This window comes from Panthera leo, chromosome A3, assembly GCF_018350215.1.
Source record: "Panthera leo isolate Ple1 chromosome A3, P.leo_Ple1_pat1.1, whole genome shotgun sequence".
NCBI classification, from domain to species: domain Eukaryota; kingdom Metazoa; phylum Chordata; class Mammalia; order Carnivora; family Felidae; genus Panthera; species Panthera leo.
The window spans coordinates 105,423,423-105,445,416 of record NC_056681.1 but is presented as its reverse complement, the minus strand read 5'-3'; the positions used below and the strand labels follow the sequence as shown (position 1 = coordinate 105,445,416).

The 21,994-nt window shown below is 40.8% G+C and overlaps 1 long non-coding RNA gene across 2 annotated transcripts in view; it reads left to right on the top strand.

Annotated features, from left to right (window-relative positions):
* Positions 1-18,685, top strand: part of LOC122215103 — a 58,384-nt gene extending 39,699 nt beyond the window's left edge. The window contains exons 4-6 of one of the 2 annotated variants that reach the window (XR_006200238.1): positions 13,280-13,406; positions 13,941-14,045; positions 17,634-18,685. This is a non-coding gene — a long non-coding RNA (uncharacterized LOC122215103). Of the gene's footprint in view, positions 1-13,279; positions 13,407-13,914; positions 14,046-17,633 lie in introns of both variants that reach the window. The other variant, XR_006200237.1, reaches the window with a different exon arrangement.
* Positions 18,686-21,994: the final 3,309 nt, after the last annotated feature.

Here is a 21,994-nt window from a genome sequence, read left to right as displayed (position 1 = left end):
AATCAAAGCTGCTGTAAGGAATTTGGGTCTTAACGTATCTGTTCAGTGACTTGTGCAGGATTGCAACATGAATTACTGTATTTTGTCCCCATGAAAGTTAATTCCTTGGAATTCTCTCACAGGGCCTAGTCTAGTGGACAGAGGACTGTGACAAGTAATTAGGCCACATGCATGCTTTCCTGTAATGATGCTCCTCTCTGCCAGCGCTTTGGCAGGCAGAGGGAGAGATGAAATACTTGATTGAGGTGCCTACCTGGCCCGGCTGTGGGTCTGTCACACTAACCTCGTTTTCATTACCTGAGGCTGCAGCAAGAAAGTCAACCATCCATGGTGTTTCTCAGGCACGGTGCCTTGGTTATACAACTATGACCCGGTTTCTCCAAGGCCACTCAAGTCCTGAGGGCCATCAGACCGTGAGTCATAATCCACTTAGCATTTACCCTAAGTTCCTTCTGGTTTATTTTACACCTCAGCCCCTTTGGTCTCTTTCTTGGGGTCCCCCGGCCCTACGTGGCGGTTTCTGTCTCTCTCTTTCTTGGGGTCCCTGGGTCCTCGTGGCAGTTTTTGTTTTCCGACATAATTTTACATTATCGCCCGTGCTGGCCCCCGCAGGCCCTGCCACAACTCCTCTTGTCTCTGCTTTTCCTGAAGTCAGCCTGCTGTCATTACTGCTGCTTTTTCTGGGATACTTCAAATTGTGGAGAGAGGTTTTTTTCCTGTGATTATAGCTCTTTCTTCCAATTTTGACTAGTCTGGCGTCTCTCTGATTATAGCTCATTAGGACTCCTGAAGTTAGAAGGCACTTTTTTTTTATGCTGTCTTGTTTTTATTGTTTTTATTTTTTATTATTTTTTAACGTTTATTTATTTTTGAGACACACATACACACACACACACACACACACACACACACACACACACAGAGTGCAAGCAGGGGAGAGGCGGAGAGAGAAGGAGACACAGAATCCAAAAAAGGCTCCAGGCTCCTAGCTGTCAGCACAGTGCCCGACACAGGGCTCGAACCCACGAACTGTGAGATCATGACCTATGCTGAAGTCGGATGCTTAACCCACTGAGCCACCCAGGCGCCCCTTGTTTTTATTTTTTTAAATAATATGCATGATAACTTATTTTTGCAGGGTAGTATAAAGATGAAAACAATAATGGCCATGAATCCCACAGTCCAGACAACCCCAATAGCATTAAAAAATCATAATAATAGGGGCGCCTGGGTGGCTCAGTCGGTTGAGCATCCAACTTTGGCTCAGGTCATGATCTCACAGCTTGTGGGTTCGAGCCCCGTATCAGGCTCTATGCTGACCGCTTGGTCAGAGCCTGGAGCCTGCTTCAGACTCTGTGTCTCCTTCTCTCTCTGCCCCTCCCCCGCTCACGCTTTGTCTCACTCTGTTTCTCAAAAATAAATAAATGTAAAAAAAAAAAAGCTTAAAAAAATAATAAAAGTCATAAATGCGGGGCACCTGGGTGGCTCGGTTGGTTAAGCGACGGACTTCGGCTCAGGTCATGATTTCACGCCTGGTGAGTTCGAGCCCCGCATAGGGCTCTGTGCTGACAGCTCAAAGCCTGGAACCCGCTTCAGATTCTGTGTCCCTCTCTCACTCTGCCTCTCCCCCACTCATGCTCTGTCTGTCTGTCTCTCTCTCAAGAATAAATAAACATTAAAAATATTCAAAAGTCATAAATGCGTAAGCAGAAAATTAAAACAATTTTTAAAAGGTATAAAAGGAAGGGGTACCTGGGTGGCTCAGTCGGTTAATCATCTGACTTTTGGATTCAGCTCAGGTCATGATCTCACGGTTTTGTGGATTCGAGCCCTGCTTCGGGCTCCATCCTGACAGTGTGGAGACTGCTTGGGATTCTCTGTCTCCTCTTTCTGCCCTTCCCCACTTGCACTGTCTCTGTCTCTCTCAAAATAACTAATAAAAAACTTAAAAAAAAAAAACTTCCAAATTAAAAAAAATTGTTTAATAAAAAATAAAATAATTAAAAGGTATAAAAGGAAGAATAAAAACTCCCTATTCTGCTCAAGTCCCTCCCCCAAAATAGAACTATACTATTTTTTGTTATTCTTGTTACTCCATATTTATGTATGCCTTTTAATAAAATTTTACATAAAAGAGGTCTTACTATACTTATTCTGCATTTTGCTTTTTTCAGCTAAAATGCTGCCTGAGAGCTCTTTCCACATGTGCACTGCAGATCTACTCCCTTCTTTTAATGTCTGCCGAGTCTTTGTTAGAATGTGCCTTCCAATGGCACCCGGTGGCTCAGTCAGTTAAGCGTCCGACTTCAGCTCAGGTCATGATCTCACGGTTCCTTGGTTCAAACCCCTCTGTGCTGACCCTGACACCTGCTTTGGATTCCGTGTCTCCCTCTCTCGCTAGCCCTCCCTCCCTCACGGTGTTTCTCTCTCTCTCTCAAAAATAAATAAACATAAAATAAACATAAACATAAACAAAAAGAATGTGCCTTCCAAATGAGGGGCACTCAATATAATTCCTGCCCCCTTTCTGTCCCTTTACTTCTTCTACTCCCTGAGACCAGAGTGACTTATCTGACTCATAAGTTTGGAAGAATAACCTAGACATGTTAGGTTCAACTCTGCCCTTTCTTCTGAGCACTGAGTTACCTGTAAAGAGTGTGCCTTTGGCTCCTGTAGAAGTAGGCAGAACTGGGTGAATGGCTGCTCAACTCTGGGTTTCAATGGTATGAAACGTCTGCCACTTAATGTGAGATTACATATGGTCCTACATCCAACTTTGCCTTTTATCAGAGATAGTTAGGACTTCATCTTCAGGTCCTTTGTTTTATTTTTCAATTTGTTCAGAACCCAAGCAGGGAAGAAGGCTGCTGTTCACCGGGCCTACCTAGGGTCCCCAAATATTGTTCCTTATTTGGATATAGCAAAATGTATTTAACGTTTCCTAATGATGAATGTTTAGGTGGTTCCAGCTGATGCTTAAACAAACCACACCTAAGTGAACATCTTTATACATATACCTGGGTGTACTTTTTTGCAAGCACATCAGTGGGTAAACCCCTTGCCGTATAAGGGCTGGATCAAAGGTATGGGGCTTTGTGTCCCAAGTACAGATGGGAGAAAAAGCCTCCTTGGGAAAGAGGTAGTAAGATAACAAACTAATAATTATAATGGCAACAATTAACATTGAGTTATTTCTTGTCGTGTGCCAGATTCTGCGCTAAGCACTTTATATATGTTAATGCTTTTTGACCTTATGAGATAGTGACTGTTATTATCTCCATCTTACAGTTGAAGATACTGAGATCAACATTGTTAAGTAAGTAGCCCAAGGTCACAAAGCCAGTAACTAGTAGCAATGGAATCCAAGGCCCCGTTTGTGTGATTGCAGTCTGACCACCTGACTGAAGGTGTTCCCCATGACATAGAGTGGGTGGTAGCCTGCCTAGCATTTGAAAATGTGCAAAGAAGCATTGGTTCAGGGCTCAGCTCACACATGTATACATATCTAGTAGAGTGACTAAGAGTACAGAATCTGTAGCCAGACTCCATGGGTTCAAATCCCAACTTGGCCTCTTACTCACTGTGTGAGAAGTACCTAGGTTTCCTCATCTGCAAAATGGAGATTTTTAAAAACTAAGTTATTTGATTTGTAAAGCAGTAAGAGCACTGCCTGGTATAGAGTTAAGTCCTTCATAATTGTTAAATAAAATTAATTCATTTATTTTAATAAGTATTTTTAAGTCCAAAAGCAGTATATGAATTCACATTTTAGCTACATTAAATAATTCAAATAAAATACAAGTATATGTCATAAGAAGTGAAAGTCCCCCTTCTCCTTCGCATCTGCTTCCTTCTGACCCCATTCAACCCTACTCCTCTCCTTAGGAGTTTATGGTTAGTGTCTACACTTCCAGGCCTTGTTTTGTTTTGTTTTTCATATGTATTTATCTTTATATGTATATAGTTTTATTTGCATGCATATGCCATTGGAAGAGTAGTTTAACATGGTGATTAATAAATGGATTCTGGAACAAGACCATCTGAATTCAAATCCCAGTTCATCTATCTACTTGCTGGGTGATCTTAGACAAATTACATAGCCTCTCTGAGACTCCGTTATCTCATCATCTCCACAATGGGGGAAAAGCCAGTACCTTCCTTGCACAGAAATGAGATGAGTTAATACATACAAAGCTTTTAAAACAGTGTTTGATGCATAGAAAATCTTCAGTAAGTGCTAAATCTCGTAATTATTCCCACATGTGTTGTATGGGGACTTCTCTGTCCCTTAACAATACCTCTTAAGGATTATTCCACAGCAGTGTATAGAGATATACTTCATTTTAAAAATGGCTAGTATGTTGTTTCATGGTACAACCACACTGTAACTTATTTATATGTGTCCTAATTTGGGTTGCTTCTAGCATGCAGTCTTTTCTCATCTGAGGATAGACAGTTCTGGTGCTAATCAACACAAGCTTCACCAGCCATCAGTATATTTGACTTCTACTTACCAAACATGTATAGCACTTACTACCTGTTACACAATGCCCTAATCACCTTCCAAATGTTAACTCATTTAATACTCATTATGATGCAACTATAGTAGGGGCTAAGTAATCCCCATATTACAAATTGGGAAATCGAGGCGCAGAGAGGTTAAGTAACTTACCCAAGACCAAGACTAGCAAAAGAAGGGATAGGATTCCAACCCAGGCTGGCTGGCTCCCAAGTCCATACTCTTGACCTCTCTGTCCACACTCTACACCTCTCTTCTTTGTTCTAAAATCCATGGCATCACTTCAATAAGACCCTGAGCCTCATCTTGTCACATTTTACGGCCATATTGTGAATGGGAACTGGACCTCTTTGGAATATACTTAGGAATATACAAGTGCTCTAAAAGGGCAACATGATTGCTACATCAAGGAGAGTTCTTAAACTACCAAGAGCCAGCCTTACTAAGGATTGTTCTGACAATAACCATCCAGTGTTGAGAAAGCCCTTCAAAGGATGATACCAGCACTTGCCTTTAGAGGCCCCAGGTAGGAGCTCTCGACTCTGCCTCTCTGTGCCACACTGGCCCGCTGAGCAAACTCACAATGCAAGTCAGCAGATGGCCTTAAAATAAACAAACATGTTTGTGTTATGCCCTGTTACGGAACAGTACGTATCCAATTAGGTAGTGCAAACCTCATGCAAATAATCTTTTCTTTTTCCGATTCCTGCAGCATATGAGTCTTTCACAACAGACCTGGCCAACCCAAATTCCTAACATGCTGAGGTTCAGAAAGTCTGGTCAAAAGCTTGCTAGTAAAAAATGAAACCCTGCCTCCTGTGTCCTCCATCCCTGCCCCCATCCCCACCCTCAAGCTACTTTAGCTTTTAGATATGTGTATACTAAATGCCTTTTTCCTTAAAGATACGGGTAAGATATTTCTTTTGGTGCATGTCCAGACAATCTGGCAAACCCATGGAAGCATATTAAAAAAAATACAGACAAGGAACAATAAATAAAATTAGGACAGACTATGGGCCTACCCTCTTTAGAAATCAGTATATCTTTTTAAATGGAAGACTTCCTAAAACTGAATAGGTTTTTAAATTTTTTGCTTTGTTAAGGAAAAAGTATGTATACATACACTTGTAATTTAATATTCTAGAAAGTTCCTGTTTTAATGATAAGAGTTTAAGTTTTCATTTCAGAAGTTATCACTCATTCTAACATACTAAAACCTGCATTTTCCTTTCCTAAATAAACTTCTATCTCTGGATTCTGTCCTTATAGAAAGAAAGTAGTTAAGGCCAGATTTCTACCCATCCTAATGCTTAAGTTTTGACTCAAGGAGCTTCCTGTTCTGTTCCAGCTGTGACATGTTGAGTGTCAACCTAACAATTGCGGACAACTCGCTATACTCTTTGAGACTTGGCTGTGGCTCTGGCTCATACCATTTTAGGAAATAGGGTGGAAGATAGAGAATGGGGGGAGCTCTAATGGGAACAGGAAATAGGGGCTTCTCAGGGACTCCTTTCTACCCCTTTACTCTTCACATCAGTCAAGAGGACAGGATGTCTCTATCACCCATGCCTAATCCAACTCCTTCCACAGGGAGGTACTTGAGTCTTGGGATGGGTCCATGGACTCATCTTACCCTTAATTACAATGCATAAAGCTGGAGATTAGATACAAAGAACTATATCCTGGCAGAATTGCTAGGACCAAAGGTAGAAGTTTATTGGAAAAGAAGTCATCCATTTTTCATTAAAAATACCAACCACACATAAAAAGATCAGTCACCATGCCCTCCCACACCGGTATCATCTAGTGGAAACTGCCCTAGCCCCTAGTCCCTGCTAAAAAAAAAAAAAAAAAAAAAAAAAAAAAAGGTAGGCCTAGCAGTCATGTTTTATACATGTGATCCAGCAGTCTGTTCTCATGGCTGATTGGACAAGAAGTGGGCACCTGATTCAAGGACAGTCAATCCATAGATTGGCTAGATTTCCTTGACCTGTAACTGGTATGAAAAGAGACACTGGGTTGGGACGCTAGGGTGGTTAGGTTGGTCGAACATCCAGACTCTTGATTTTGGCTCAGGTCATGATCTTATAGGTCATGAGTTCAAGCCCCACATCAGGCTCTGCACTGACAGTGTGGAGTCTGCTTGGGATTTTCCCTCTCTCTCTCTCTCTCTCTCTCTCCCACGCTCTCCACCCCTCCCCGGCTGTCTCTGTCTCCAAATAAATAAATAAACTTTAAAAAAAGAGAGAGCAAGAGATGCTGGGAGAATCAGAGTCCCTTTCTCAGAGAGGTGGCATGAAAGCAAAGACGGATATTACCAGTTAGTTAGAAAGGAGTATGGTTGAACTATATTTCTAGTTATTAAATGCTGTGAACACTTATATTCTATGGGTGAAGTCTGTACTGCCACTTGAAATTGAGCACTAGCTTTTACCACTAGTTTCTCTGAAGCCAGCCCATCATGGTTCCTGATCTTGGGTTTCTGAAAACTCCCATTATCTTATCATGTATTTTTCTTAACATTCTTATACTTGAGCTAACTGGAATGAGTGCCTGATACTTGTAGCCAAAAAAAACTAAACTAAAGCATTATCAAAAAGGCAGGCAAAAAGAGAGCCAAAATAAAGGGGATGAGGAATCAGGAAAAGTTTAAACCAGAAGCAACAGGAGTATAAGGCTCTTGAGGTTGCAAATAATATTAACTGCAACTAACTCAAGTTGATTAAAGATGAAGAAGAAAAAAAGAATTCATGTATTCATGTGAAGGACGCTTAAGTAGTTCAAGGGCAGCCAGAATTTTTAAAAACTAGTGTCAGTTCCTCAAAGTGTTAATCCATAGGGCTGTTACCATATGACCCAGCAATTCCCCTCCTATGGAAAGGTATGTGCACACAAAAATTTGTACACCAATGTTTATAGCAGCATTATTCATCATAGGCAAAAAGTGGGAAGAAGCTTAAATACCCGCCAAATGATGAGTGGATAAATAAATTGATACATCCATGCAATGGAATGTTATTTAGTCATAAAAAAACAATGAAGTTTGATATATAAAACATGGCTGAACCCTGAATAAGTGAAAGAAGCTAGACACAAAAGGTCACATACTGTATGATTCCATTTATAGTAAAAGGCTAGAATAGGCAAATCCATAGACTGGAAGTAGTATAGTGGTTGCTAGGGGCTGGGCAGAGTGGGGAATGCTAATGGGCCTGGAGTTTCTTTTTTTTTTTTTCTTTTTTTTAAAAAAAATTTTTTTATTTGACGTTTATTTATTTTTGAGACATAGAGAGACAGAGCATGAATGGGGGAGGGTCAGAGAGAGAGGGAGACACAGAATCTGAAACAGGCTCCAAGCTGTCAGCACAGAGCCCAATGCGGGGCTCGAACTCACGGACTGTGAGATCATGACCTGAGCCGAAGTCAGTCGCCCAACCGACTGAGCCACCCAGGCGCCCCTCTTTTTTTTTTTTTAAGATTTTATTTTATTTTTATTTTTTTAATTAGAAAAATTTTAATGTTTATTCATTTTTGAGAGAGAGAGAGAGAGAGAGAGAGAGACAGAGCACAAGTGGGGGAGGGAGAGGCAGAGAGAGAGACACAGAATCCGAAGCAGGCTCTAGGCTCTGAGCTGTCAGCACAGAGCCTAACGTGGGGCTTGAACCCATGAACCACAAGATCATGACCTGAGCTGAAGTCGAACGCTCAACCAACTCAGCCACCCAGGTGCCCCAAGATTTTGTTTTTAAATAATCTCTGTACTCAGCGTGGGGTTCAAACCCATGACCCCGAGATCAAGAGTTGCATGCTCCACCAAATGACCAAGTCAGGCATGCCTAAAGTTTCTTTTGTAAGGGATAAAAAAGCTCTGGAATTAGATAGTGATGATGGTTGCAGTACTCTGAGTATACTAAAAGCCACCCAATTGTATAATTTAAAAAGCTTAATTTTATGAGTTGTGAATTCTATCTTAATAAAACTATTAGTACAAAGATTATATATATACAAAAACAGAATAAAGTGAAACAAAAAAAGGAGTGTCACAAGGTAGAAAGCCAGAAACCCATATATTTCCCTCTGTCTCTCTTTCTCTCTCTCCCCCTCACTGTCATCTTCTTCCCTGTGGACATTTGCTTCGTTCTTGTCTCTCTACAAATCAGCTTTCTTAGCTTTTTCATGCATATAGCATACAGACTATGAATTCTGTAGTTCAAAACTTGTATGTCATGACAGAGACTAACTCGACGATCACCTAGGTTTTCTTTCTGGGCATACAACTGGACTACATTTCCCAGTATTCTTTGCACTTAGATGGGATCATGTGATGAGTTATGGCCTTTGGAATGGGGGCAGAAGTGAGTTTTCCAGGCCTGACCAACTAAAAAACCCTACTCTATACCCCCCTCCCTCTTCCTGTGACTAAAGCCTTAGAGAATAGATGAGCCACTAGATGGAAGGAGCCTGTGTGCTTGATAAAATTTGTGGAGCATGCCATTTCCCCATCTCCATCTACCTACATTGAAACTGTGATATTGCAGAGAAACAAACTAAAGCTCCTGAAATTTGGAGATTGTTTGTCATAGCAGTTAACTTATTCTGACTATATATGTCCTCTGCATAAGAGACTATCCCAGATTGACTGGCTGACTCTCAATTCCAATTTCAAATCTGTAGGTAAGAAAAGAGTGTTGGTAATCTCCTACGAGTTCAGTCAACTGAGCATGTCTACCACAATGGCCAAGTAGGAGGGGTCAGTGTGAACTATGGAGATGAAGTTGCAATGCCTACAGTGGCTTTTTGTTTCTGTCCCCAACACATGCATAGATACACATATGGAGATGGATATTGATACAGAAATAAATGATACAGATACATTCTAGTTCCGAATTCTAAAAGTAAAGTTCCTTTCAGACAATTTGGGGGGGAAAAAATCAAGTCACCATTTTCTTTCTTCCTTTACTTTTCATGTCTTCTCTTCCCCCGGCCCTGTGAGGTAATACAATATAATAGGTGATAGTGGCTAAATCTCTAGAATGAGCCTCCCTAACTATAGTCTTGCTTCACCACTTTCTGGCTCTGGGATTTGGGGCAAATTTTTTAACTGCTCTCTGTCTGAATTTCTCCATCCACGTGGGGATATTACCAATGGCACTTGCCATAGAGGAGTCTCAGGAAGATTAAAGAGTTCATATATGCTTAGTGCTTGGGGTGGTACCTGACACATAGTGAGAACTTGTTTACTGCTCATTGGTTATTATGCATCTGAAACTGCATTCTAGATTTCTAAAATTTTTTCTTAAATGTGCTAAGGATGGAAGATGGACTTTGTCTTTACTGACAACTGTTTTTATGTTCTTATGGTTCCAAAAGAAGTGGCAACTGGTTGTTCCCAGTGGAGTAATGCAAATGCAGATGTTTTAGATGGAGATGCTGAGGCTTCTGTTTAATAACACAGAGTCACTTTTTATTGGGGGCAGGTAGACCTCTGTCCAGATTATTGCAATATCTCATTTCCTCTGTTGATGGTCAGAAATAAGAAGTTGGGGCCCCAGGACTTGGGTCAAGAGTATCAAATGAGAGCCCCATCCAGGAGGGTGGGGCACATTCCAATGCCACAGTGGAAGGCTGAGAGCTAAAGGGAGGGACTGCTCAGAGGGAGCCCCTGGAAAGGGCTGTGCAGGGAAACTTTAGAAGCAATGATACCTGATATCCACCTTTAAGTTTTATTTTTCTGCACTGTAATTCCCTTATGTAATCCTCAAGACTTCACAAAGTTTGTTGAAATTGCAGCCTTATGTTAGCTGTGTCTTGGGAAATAGAAAGATTTTCCCATTTCATGGTAAGGTAGATTAGAGCGTGACAGCCAGCTGGAAAAGCCATTATGAGATATCCAGGGGTGATTGGAGAGCAGGTGACCAGTGGAAACCCACATAGATTGTGGAATGTGTAAACGCTTGCTGGAGGTTCTCAGAAATACCTGGAGAGAGGATTGAACTTCCTGCAGTCCTAGAAGATGGAGAGTAGAATTATGATATGTGACAAGAAGGTAAACTAGTAAAATTGGGAAATCTGGAGAATCTCTGTCTCTCTCTCTGTCTCTCTCTCTGTATGTATGTATATATATATGTGTGTGTATATATATATACACACATATGTGTGTATATATATACATGTGTGTATATATGTGTACATATATGTGTGTGTATATACATATATGTATATATACATATATGTGTGTGTATATATACATATATGTGTATGTATATATACATATATGTATATATACATACACATATGTGTGTGTATATGTATGTATACATATATATACACACACATATATGTGTGTGTATATATATATACATATATGTATATATATATAAAATGTGTGTTGTGTGTATACAATATGTATCTATGTTGGGTTTATAGTGTTTACTCTTCCCACTTCTTATCTACGTTGGGTTTATAGTGTATACTTTTCCCGCTTCGTATCATGAATCTTTCTTAGTATCCCTAAATATTATTCAAGTACATAATAAGAATATAGCAAATAATGGCCTCTTAGTACCCTATGGTGTGATTATGCTGTGATTTATTTAACTAATTCCAATTATTGGACTTCTTTTAGTTTTTCACTTTTGTAAATAATACTGCAGCGAACATTCTTATGTAGTCTTTTTTGCACATTAAAAGATTATTTCTCATGGTAAGTTCTCAGAACTGTATTGTCTGCGGCAAATGGTACAAACAGTTTTAGGTTTTTAATAGAAACTGACAAATTGCCCACTGGAAAGATCATACCCAGAAGGACTCCATAACCACCATGCCCCCATAGTTCCAGAAATATATGAATGTCCATTTCACTACATGTTTGTAGAGTAACTTGCACATTCGGGGGTTTAGCTGTGCTCATTTAAAGATGGTGAACATGACAAACACAAGAAGGCATTTGCTTGTTACCAAGGCATTTCACCAAGAAAATATGTCTCAATGTCCATGTCAAAAGAATTGTCTTTCTTTACCTTCATGATAGTCTTTCTTTAGCAGGGTTGGCTGAGGAAACAACAATATTCCCTACAGAGAGAACTCACTAGCTTCCCTTAAAGGGAACTTCTTAATTCTCTCCTTTATACTTTGAAGGCAATGTGAAATAATCCATCTTCTGGTGGCATGATTGAGGGAAAATCTTGTCTCCAATTCTCTCAAGTTTACCCCTATAGGTGGCTCTAGGTAAATGCCTACTTGGTCTTACATAATATACTCATAGTGACCAAGACTTTAAATATCATTGTGGGGAATATTGATGGGAAAATGTGACTGGGCTTGGAGATCACTTACAGGACCAGATTGCCATATCTAATGTTGTCCATGAGAACATGAAGAGTTTCAGGAAGGATTTGATGTCATTGTTTTAAGAGAAACATTACAAATGATGTGTTCCCACCAGCTCTCTCCTGTCTCTTCCTTAAGTGCACCCCTCAATTCAAGGGTCACTATGAGCAGCTGAAGGTTCCTAGCACCCCAGGTGGGCAGGAATGTGTAGAGAGCAGTCCACTAGGAAACATCTACCCTGTTGCTGACCCTGCTCCCAAATAAGGAAGTGTAGATCAAGGAAGACATCTATGCAAGCTGTTCAATTTCTCTGACTTCCTCAATTCATGGGAAGTAGTTCTTTGGAAGTAACTAGAACTCTTGTTCTGCACTTTAAACACTTGACATTACAATTCCTCCACTGAGCAGATATGAAAACTAAGCAAGAAGTTTAGTTGTATCTCCTGAATTTTTTTTTTTATGTTTTATTTTATTTTTGAGAAAGAGAGTACTCAAGCAGTGTAGGGACAAAGAGAGAGAGAGGGCAGAGAGAGAATCCCAAGCAGGCTCCACACCGACAGTGCAGAGCCTGATTCAGGGCTTGAACTCACTTACAGTGAGATCATGACCTGAGCCAAAGTTGGACATTTCATTGAGCCACCCAGGTGCCCCTGTGTCTCCTGAATTATAATTAAATCATAAAAGAACCTGGGCTAGTGCTGGACATTTCCTTTTATTTGTTTTTAACAACACTGCTGCTGACTGCCAAAGTAATCACGTGCGTTATAGAGATAGAAAAAAGTACAAAGAATAAAATAAAAATCACTCATAATCCCAGAACTCAGAGAGTAACAGTTAACATTCTTTTTTTTTTTAATGTTTATTTATTTATTTTCTTAAATGTTTTTTAATTTATTTTTGAGACAGAGAGAGACAGAGCATGAGCAGGGGAGGGGCAGAGAGAGAGCGAGACACAGAATCTGAGTCAGGCTCCAGGCTCTGAGCTGTCAGCACAGAGCCCGATGCGGGGCTCGAACTCACAAACCGCGAGATCATGACCTGAGCCGAAGTCAGACGCTCAACCGACTGAGCTATCCAGGTGCCCCTATTTATTTATTTTTGAGAGAGAGAGAGTAAGGGTGCACCCATGAGCAGGGGAAGGGCAGCGAGAGAGAGAGGGAGAGACAGAATCCCAAGAAGTCTCTGTGCTGTCAGTGCAGAGCCCAACGTGGAGCTTGATCCCCTGAACCGTGAGATCATGACCTGAGCTGAAATCAAGAGTTGAACACTTAACTGACTGAGCGATTCGGGTGCCCCACCACTGTTAACATTCTTGTAGATATTTTTTCAACCTTTTGTCCATACATCTATATACATATAATCATCTCTTTTATGATCCTGAGATCATACAGTATTAGTATTATTTTGTAATCTCGTCTTTTCTCGTTGTAGGTTGTTTTTGATTTTGCAGCATTCAAAAATAAAATTGTGAGGAGACTTCTTGGTAGATACCTCCTGGTACATAGCTCTGATTATTTCCTTTGGACTAATACTTCAAAGGGAAGTTGCTGAGTTAAAGGTAATCACATTTTAGGGTTTTTGATAAATGTTACTACATGCTTTCCAAAACTGTTGACAATTTTACACAACTACTAACAGTATATAAGACTACCTGTTTACCTGCCTCTTCATCTACACTAAGTAGTATTAGAAAAAAAAAATTGGGGACGCCTGGGTGGCTCAGTTGGTTAAGCGTCCAACTCTTGATTTCAGCTCAGGTCACGATCTCATGGTTTGTGGGTTCGAGTCCTGTCTCAGGCTCTGCACTGATAGCGTGGAGCCTGCTTGGGATTCTCTCTCTCTCTCTCTCTCTCTCTCTCTCTCTGCCCTTCCCCGGCTTGTGTACATGCATGCTCTCCCTCTCTCTCTCAAAATAAATAAATAAACTTAAAAAAAACTTTTTTCCCAATTTTATTTCTGCCAAATGGTATCCCTTTCATTTGTACTTGTCAAATGTTCTTGTTCTTATATAGAATTATTGGTGATTTGTATTTCTTTGTCTGTGCAATGTTTGCTCCTGTCCTTAGCTGTGCCTACATTTCTTGAACTGCAGTTAGGCCAACTTGGTGAGCCTGGTTCTGTGCAAAATCCTGGATGACTGAGACTGGCAATTGCTCCACACTGACGAGAAGATGCTTTTCTCACACCCCTGGCCCTGGTAAGCTCCCCAGGGGCTCTCCCACAAGAACAGCTTCTTGCTTTGGTGTGAGAGTGGCCCATCTTACGCCATGGATTGTGTGCTGGGCGGACATTGATGATGACCATCATTGGCCTATGCAACTGGAAATGCTCTGCTCTTACAGACCATTCACACCTTGATCAAGCACCCAGTGAGGCAAAGCCAAGCTTTAGACTAGGAGGAGAATGAAGAAAGATACAAAAAGCTTCTTGACCACTTACACAGAGGCACACATACGTGCACACACATGCATTCTGTTTGCATGTACATGCACATAAAATTGTCAAGAATAGAAACTAAAGGGAATGACATGATCAAAAGCAAATTATTCATATTATATTTCTTCCTGTCTTTCTCTAAAAATAATTTCTGACTGCCTAAAGACAAATTAGTGCAGTAATACCCATCTGTTTACTCCTCTGATGGACCTATAATAGGCACTCAAAGACCGCCTCCCTTAAGTCTGTAGGGAAAAAGGAAACTGCTTCTCAAATGCATTGGAAAACCTTGAAGTACTTTAGTTATACCCATGAAGGACCATAACCTAGGGGCGGGAAACCTCCAGGTCTTTAATCTTCTTATTATAGTCCAAGTGTTTCATTGTATTTAAGAACCACTTAGACTTCTTACACTTCTAGTTACAATGTATTTTTTTCAATTTTTTTTTTTATTTTTTATGATTTTATTTTTGGGATGTGCCTGGGGTGGCTCAGTCAGTTGAGCGTCTGACTCTTGATTTCAGCTCAGGTCATGATCACAGGGTCGTGAGATTGAGCCCCACAGCAGGCTCCACTCTGAGTGTGGAGCCTGCTTGGGATTCTCTCTCTCTCCCTCTGTCTCTCTCCCCTACTTGCTGGTGCTCTCTCTCTCTCTCAAAAAAAAAAAAAAAAAAAGATTTTATTTTTTTAAGGTAATCTGTACACCCAGCATGGGGCTTGAACTTACAACCCCGAGATCAAGAGTTGCAGGCTCCACCGACTGAGCCAGCCAGGCACCCCTACAATTTATTTTTAAAGTACCTGTTCTTTACTCATAGACTTCTGACATTTGGAGAGAGAATAATTTAAAATAAAAATTAAAAATAAAAGATTTATTTTATTTTAAATCACAGTTTTAAATCAGAGGCCTTTTTACCTTTATGCTTTTATAAGATTTGTTTACAACGTTTTGATATTTTACTTGGTCATTTGGTCCTGGGTTTAAATTTTGGGGTATTAAAGAGTAGTGAATATGTAAAAATATGCAATTGCGGTCTCATCTGATGGTATACCTGAAATTAAGTTTCTAGTTACTCAGACTTAGTTAGGTTTTTTTTTTTAATGTTTATTTATTTTTGAGAGAGACAGACACAGAATGCGAGTGGGATGGGGTGGGGGGGGGGGTGGGCACAGAATCTGAAGCAGGCTCCGGGCTCTGAGCTGTCAGCACAGAGCCCAACGCGGGGCTGGAACTCAACAAATGGTGAGATCATGACCCGAACCGAAGTCGGACGCTCAACCGACTGAGCCACCCAGGCGCCCCCAGACTTAGTTTTATCAGGTCATTGTAACAGCTTATTGAGGTTCTACTGTGGTATGGGAATAAATATGGATAAAGAATATTAGACTTACCTCAGTGGGACATAAATCAGTCAAAGAAATAGTGTTTTCTGAGGATAATAGTAAATTAATGTGGATGAGAAATTGTTTTGTAAGGAATGGTAAGTATATCAGCTTATCATAGAAAGAGACTGAGTAGTGGAGTACTGGGGATAGTGGTGTGGGGTGGGGAAGGAGCAGGTAACTAGTGGAGAGTCTAGGAAATCAGGTTCTCCGGCTGAAGGAGGAAGGGGGAGGGAGGACTTGATAACCCTGGCTTGCAAGCAAACTCAGGTACCCGCAATTCTACAAATGGGCCCCTTTGCCATTCTTCAGTTCAAGTTAATTTTCTGCTTTTGCTCTTCTTTTTTCACCGAACAAATATTTATTGAGCACTTGCCACAGTACCTTTCTAGGAACTGGGACTAACAGCGGTGAAGAAGACAGACAAAATCCTGCCAAACTTCTTTAAACGTTTCATTTATTTTTGAGAGAGAGAGAGCGCACTGGGCTGGGGCAGAAAGAGGGGAGGACAGTTGATCCAAAGTGGGCTCTGCGCTGACAGCAGAGAGCCCGACGCACGGTTTGAACTCATGAACCTTGAGATCATGACCTGAGCCGAAGTCGGATGCTCAACGGATGAAGCCCCCGCAGGTGCCCCAAACTTCTTTAAACTATGGCCTCTATTTTCTCCTTCTGCTTTCACACTACCCTCTCAGTCTTCACTTCACCCCCCTACAACCTGGTATCTTTTCCCACCATCATGATGAAACAGCTCTCTAAAGACCAGTGACCTTCTAATCACTATAACCAATGACCCTTTCTCAGTTCTCATCTTCCTTGGACTCTAGTATTTAGTACCGCCTGATTCCCATCATTTTTTTTAAGCCTTGGCTCCTTTGGGTTCTGTGATATGGCACTATTTTTAATTTGTTTCCTACCACTGTTACTGTTTTTTTCTCAGATTCCTTCTCTTGCCTCCTAAGTAAATTTTGGTGGTCCCTCAATCCTACACTCTGCTTATTTCATTTTCTCTCTCTCTCAGATATTTTCCCTTGATGATTCCTCATGGCTTATATCTCTGGCTCTCTTTAGAAATATCCTGAATCTATATTCCCAGACCCAGCCATCTCCTTAACCCTAACCCCACATTTTGAGCCGTGTGCTGGAGGCTTCCATCTGGGGGTGTGGGCATGATGCTAGCACAGTATGTTTAAAAGTAAAGGCAATGTTTGTACCACTCAGGGTTCTCAACTGCAAACAACAGAAACCCACTTTGGCTAAGTCACACAGAAAATGAATTCACCGGGAGGATATCAGGTGGCTCACTGGGCCAACAGGGAAGCCAGAGGACCAAGCATGGAAAACGGGCAGGAACCCAGGCAGTCTAGGGCACAGAGAGCACCGCCAAATTCACCCCACAGGAGGAGTCTGTTGAGGACGCTACCTTGGAGCTGGCTGTCCCCCCCGTTTCCCCTGCCTCCCCCACGATCAGGGCTGGACTTCGATTTCTCAACCTGACTTTCAGTGTGGTGCCTAACTGCTAGTTTTTGTATTATTCCCCCCAATTTAAAAAGCTGAGCTTGGGCTTCTAGTTGGTCTAAGTCATGCCAAAAATGACCTCTAATTCTCTTCAGCCTCCCATAAAAGGAAAGGGATTCTGACGCAGGCCAAGAAAAAAATGCAATTAACAATCATTTTTTATTTTTTAGAATCACTTCATTTCTTTAAGTTGCCACTTGCATTTAATGCTGACATCATTCTATCCATCACTAGGAACTGCACCTTAGTAATCTCCTTTACTCCACCTCTCCCTCAGCTTCCGAGGCAGTCATCCAGGTCTGTGAGGGTTTTGTTTATTGTGCATTCATTTGTTGTTTTCCTTCACACTCTTTTCTTCTTGGACCTTTCTGCAGCTACCTCTCCACTGCAACAGCCTCCTAATTGCGTGCCCCACTTTCAATGACTCCTCCAATTTATCCACCCACAGGTTAATTTTTCTGTGACAACACTTTGATCATATCGCTTGCTGCTAAAACTACATTGTTGATAGATGTCTCAGCCTGGCATCCAAGGATCTTCACAACAAGAATCCCAAGGAGACCACGAGGCAACTGGGGTGGTGAAAATGCTTGACCTTCAGATGCAGATTGACATGGGTTCAAACCCTGATTTTCCCACATTCTAATTGTATACTCCTGAGGCTCCTTTTTTTGGTCTGAAAAGTGAGGGTAATAAAACATATCTCCTAGGGCATTCAAAAGCTCTTTGAAAGTCAGAATGGTGTTGTTAATAATTTGCATCTAGGTTGCAACATCAACTCACAGATGCTTATGCTGGGCAATATTCAATTACAGACCTGTCTGATTCAAAACCTTAAGTCAGTTGCCATCAATGTGGTTTTAATGCAGGCAGGTTGGGATCAGTATTCTACATGTTTTGGGGGCTGGCAATCTAACCATCATTTATAGCATTGTTCCTGATTTCAAACAGCTGACTTACAAATGACCTTTTGGAAATATTTTACTTGCAAGTAGAGAACTTCCTGTGTTATTAATTTTGAGAGTTGAATTTCCCCGATTGGCTGCTTTCCACTATAACATTGCTCTTTTAAAGTATTTCCCTGCAGAATTTCAATTTTGTGAGAGGCTGCTATGAATTCCTTGTGGGGGAAAAAGTGTACAGTTTTGGTGGACAGATGAAAATTATTGGTTGTCATGTCTAAGGTTTGCCCAACATCCGAGAAATGTGGTGAAGCCCTAGCACACAGAAATTTTGAAGCTGGTTCTACAATCTCAAAAAGTTTTAAGCCCCACTTCATGGTGTAAATGCTCGGTTGGCACCAGGAAAATTTAACTCCACAGCCCAGACTGGGTCTCTTCTCTCTGCCAGTTGTGAATGGCACCATCAGAGCAATTAACATTAACGTGTGTCCACATCCATTCCCTCACTCTTGTATCCACACAGCAAACCCCCTCAGTGAGGCAAGTTTGGCGATCCCCGCAGGATAGATTTCATTCACATAAGCTCTTGCCAAGAATTTACAGGACTGCTAATTGCTTGATTATTTTCTGAGGTCAGTAAGTCTGGAAAGTCTTAGGTGAAAGATAGCAATCGTGCCAAGATTAGTAAAACAGTTATTTAATAAGCATGATATTTTAAACCAGTCTCTGCAGATACAGTTTGCGGGTGAATGTGTGAATTAATATGCGCTGCAACATATTTTCTTTTTGTTTTTGCATCTTTAATGATTTGTAAAAAGGAACGCATTTAGGATATTATTAAAATCATATAGAAGTCAAATCCCTTGTATCTCTCTCTACCTTTGCCTTCCCCCACCCAATGTTATTTCCTAGAGGCAATTACTGTTTAACAATTTGGGGTATCTCCTCCAACACTCTTTGTTTTTTTCCCTTGCAATAATCTTAAAGTTATCCCTGGGCATGCTTTATGGTTAGAACCCGAACAACACTGCCATTTAGCCTCTTACAGATTTTGGAGCTCTTTCACACACTGCTTATGTTAAACATAGAAGCTTGCTTTTTTTTCCAAAAGGAAAACTTTTAAGTTTTTTTTTCCTCTATAATACTTATGTTCATGTGGGCAATCTATACAATTCCTTGACTATTGGGTTTAGTCTTTAAAATGACATTAGGACAACAAGGGGCACCTGGGTGGCTCAGTTGGTTAAATGCCTGGCTCTTGATTTCAGCTCAGGCTTGTGATCTTGCGGTTTGCAGGATCGAGCACTGACAGTGCAGAGCCTGCTTGGGATTCTCTCTCTTCCTCTGTCTCTGCCCCCCCCCCCCCGCCCCCCGCTTGTGCTCTGTCTCCCCCCCCCCTCTCTCTCAAAATAAATAAACAGGGAAAAAAATTTTTAATAATAAAATAGGGGTGCCGGGGTGGCTCAGCCATTTAAGCTTCCAGCTTTGGCTCAGGTCATGATCTCATGGTTCATGGCTTCAAGCCCCCCTGTTGGGGGTGCTGACAGCTCAGAGCCTGGAGCCTGCTTCAGATTCTGTGTCTCCTTCTCTCTCTGTCCCCAGCTTGTGCGCTCTCTCTCAAAAATAAACAAACATTAAAAAAATAAAATAAAATAGAAATAATAAAATAAAATAACATTAAGACAATGAAATAAATGGAGTGGAAAACCCAACATACTTTTAAAAACTAAAAACAACACAAAAAACACTTCATTATTCTTGACTGACACTTTTTTTCCCCTAAAGGTTGTTTTACTGTAAAACAATAAAGAAAACACTGACATGAAATCATTTAAGTACCTGATCCTGTCCAACCATTAAAAGGATGTCTTTTTGCCTTGGCCTCAACCAACTGGGAAATAATATTGCAAGAATTCGGGCGTAGGAGGTGTATTCTGGGCTGGGGCTTTTGGCCACTTAAGGAATCAAGTAGAACCTTCCTCTTCCTGGGAATGTCCCACTTTTGAACAAGAACAGATAGGTAAAAACAGCAACATTTAAACTGCTCAGTTTTAAATGTTATTACTTTGTAAAAATATTTTTTCCCTCCCTTCCTTTTCTCCATTTGGTATCAGAAAAAGTTTTATAAACATCATGAAACTGATTTGGCTGTAAATGGAGTTAAGGTACCAAAACAAAGTGGAGCGAAAAACCCAAGGCACAAACAGAAAACCCTATGTAAACCCTCAAGTGTGGTCTTAGGGGTTTACAGTCACAGGAACAGTCAACTCAACCCCCGTGCAATGCGACTCCTTGGAGAGCTGTTGGATCCACACCAACGACACAGGGGACCGCAAACAATGTATTCTTAGACTGACACTGAGAAAACAAAAGTCAAGAAGCCAAGAGAGTTTATAGTTACCTTTCAAGGTCATCTGGCTAATTAGAACAAAACAAACAAATCAGTATGTAAATCTTTCATTTTTCTTCAAATCTTTGACAATAGGTGTTGTATGTCTTTAAAAGTATTGTGAAACTGCTTCAGCCATAAACTCTTTTTGACATAGAGGGGAAGGTAACTATGCAGAGTCAAGCTTCTATGTACGAAGAGAATGTTTTAAACTTGTATTATTTGATATAGCTATAGTTGGCCTTTTGCAATAATTGGCCTCCTGAAAAATGGCGTATATTTTACATTTGCCTGAATTAAATTGCACTTGAGGGGCTGAAAGTGAGGGGGAGGGGAGTTCTGTACTGAAAATAATCTAAAGGGGCACCTGGGTGGCTCAGGCAGTTAAGCATCCAACTTCGACTCAGGTCATGATCTCACGGTTCATGAGTCTGAGCCCCATATCGGGCTCTCTACGGTCAGTACGGAGCCCACTTAAGATCCTCTGTCCCCCTCTTTCTGTCCCTCCCCCACTCTCTCTTTGTGTGTGTGTGTGTGTGTGTGTGTGTGTGTGTGTGTGTGTGTGTGTCAAAAATAAATAAATTTAAAAAAAGAAAATAATCTGAAGATAAATCCTTTGAAGAATCTAAATGCCTGTCCAGTAATTGGTAATTATATAGTATATTTGGGTTGTTATGTGTGTTTGATGATAATGTCCAGCTAAATTTTCATTTTGAAGGATTTACATTCAATCTTCCATTTTATTATGGCAGAGTTTGTCAGATCTAATTTGATAAATATAAAACAGAAAAATTAATACTGGCTGCTTTAAAACAGTTGGGCATTGGTTGTTGAAATAATGTATTCAGATTGACTAGTTTTCGGAGTTCTTCTATGTTTGTCCAATATTAATAAATATTTATTGACCAGCTTCTCTGTAATAGGCCCTGAGTATAACAGTTTAAGCAAAAACAGACACAACACAAGCCCACTTATAATAATAACAGCAGCTAATACCATGTACTTACAACATAGTGGGCCCTGTGCTAAGCGCTTTACATGTATTATATAATTGTATCTTCTCAATTACTCTAAGAATTAGAAATGGTATCATCTTCATTTCACAGATGAAAAAACTGAGGCACAGAGAGAATGTTGCATACCTATCAAGTGGTAGCATTGGGATTTTAGTCTAAGTAGTATGATTCCAGAATCTGTACTCATCACCATGGGGATGCACTACCTCTCCTATATTCTAAAAGCTCTCCTGGGGCGCCTGGGTGGCTCATTCGGTTAAGCGTCCGACTTTGGCTCAGGTCATAATCTCGCGGTTTGTGGGTTTGAGCCCCGCATCGGGCTCTGTGCTGACACCTCGGAGCTGGAGCCTGCTTTGGATTCTGTGTCTCCTTCTCTCTCTGTCCCTCCCCCACTTGTGCTCTGTCTCTCTCTATCAAAAATAAATAAACGTAAAAAAAATTAAAAACTCTCCCTGTGCTATATAATATAATGGGTGAGGCATTTATTGAATAGTCATGGAAG